This window comes from Eurosta solidaginis, chromosome 2 (genome assembly GCF_040869045.1).
Source record: "Eurosta solidaginis isolate ZX-2024a chromosome 2, ASM4086904v1, whole genome shotgun sequence".
Classification (NCBI taxonomy): Eukaryota; Metazoa; Arthropoda; class Insecta; order Diptera; family Tephritidae; genus Eurosta; species Eurosta solidaginis.
The window spans coordinates 51,833,834-51,835,659 of record NC_090320.1 but is presented as its reverse complement, the minus strand read 5'-3'; the positions used below and the strand labels follow the sequence as shown (position 1 = coordinate 51,835,659).

The 1,826-nt window shown below is 31.1% G+C and overlaps 1 pseudogene; it reads right to left on the bottom strand.

Annotated features, from left to right (window-relative positions):
- Positions 1 to 715: 715 nt before the first annotated feature.
- Positions 716 to 1,396, bottom strand: LOC137241508 (uncharacterized; annotated as a pseudogene).
- Positions 1,397 to 1,826: the final 430 nt, after the last annotated feature.

The following is a 1,826-nucleotide window of genomic DNA, read 5'->3' as shown; positions in this document are numbered from 1 at the left end:
TTAAACCTAAAAAGCAGGGGCGGAAACTGTTATTCCTTTTATAATTCCTTGCAAAACTATTAATTTTAGACTTCAATATATTTGGATCAAGATAAAAATTATTTCCGGATTTTTATTACCTGAGTCCGATAGAACTAGTTAAACTCGGACTTAAAAAAAAAAATTTTATTTCGAATAAGCCGTTTATTTGTTATCAAGCCGGACTTTTATTTGGGCCTTAGTAAATAAAAGTCCGGAATTAACTTTTATTTACCGACTTTTATTTTTAAAAGTCCGAGTTTAACTAGTTCTATCGGACTCAAAAAGTAAAAATACAGATTTTACTTTTATATGTGAACTTTTATGGAAAAAGTTCGAAAAATAAAAAGGATGCATGACGCTGCATGATGCATGATGTTGCTATAGGGATACCTGGGAACTCAGACATTTTCTCCTAGGACAATTTTTTGACCAGGACTTTTTCGACTCCGAAAAAAAAAATAATTATTATTTTCCGTCCCTGCTAAAAAGAGTTCCACCATTTGAAAGCTCTGATACGCTTCTAAAAGTTTAACCCAGCACCAAGGTTGACGCAATCCGCAAAAAAGGCGAACAAATTTGTTCGTTGGAGAAATTTCACAGTTGTGCCGTGGTTTAGTTGATTATATATCGTTGGATTGGTCAAAATCTGAATATCGGTTAAAACTAACAAAGTGATAGGTTCATAAGTGTCTTAAGGTACGAAAAGTCGGTTTTTACCCGTAACTCGCGATTTATGCGTGTCTACTTAATCTTATATGCAGCTTTTCTTAGATATTGAAAGATTTGCATGAAAAATGGAATCAAGTTTAAAAAGAGTCGCTATAAATAATTTTCACTTTTATTATTTTTAACTCTTGACAAACATTTGCACAAACTCTGTGAAAACATCGTTTTGTTTTTCCTCATCCGTTTCCTCTGAATGCTTTTCATACCAATCTACCAACTTACTGGCCTTTCGTCGCTCTTCGTCTGTCAAATTTTCTTTATAGACTTTCATTTTTTCCAAAAACTCATTCAAAAACTCAGCTTTGACATTTTTGAAATTTTTAATCAGCATCTCCAAACCATTTCGTTTGATCGCAGCTTCAATGAGTTTATTCTCGCTGGAGGCTGTTTCCCTAAGACTTGTATTGAAATCACTAACAATTTGTTCAAATTCATTAATGGTGTGTATTTGTCGTAGCATATATATAAAACCATCCCGTGGAACTATATAAGTTGGTAATGGCTTATTACATTCTGTAGCTGCCATTATGTAATCCATTAATATTGATTTATTATGTTCTGTGATATTAATTTGCAAGATCGTTTCACCTTGTAAGACAGCTTGAAATAATTAACTACTTTCTTCTAATGAATAGTGTAGATATTGAAAAAGATATTAATTGAAATAATGTGGTTGTTATTTTACTATCAAATACAGGCCCAATTGAGACTGATGTCGGTTTAGACGCTGTTAATTTGACCTTAAAATATAAATTAATATTATAAATAACGTAAAATGGCATATCAATTTATTTATTAATGCAAAAAACTCGACTTCCACAAATCGTAATTAGCACTAACGAATTAAGAAAAAGGGCGGAAGTTCTTCTCATATTTGTTTTTGTTTTCAATTACGTTTTGTAATATTGTACTACTTTTTTCCACGTTTACGTTACAAAAATTGAAAGCAATTCGTTTTAAACTGTTAACTCATTAAGCTTTCACATTCAACTAAAAATAGTGAAGACATTCATAAAGTTAAGCGAAATAATTGGATTAAATTGTTTATGTTATCTATTTTTTGTTAGACAGATGTGTGA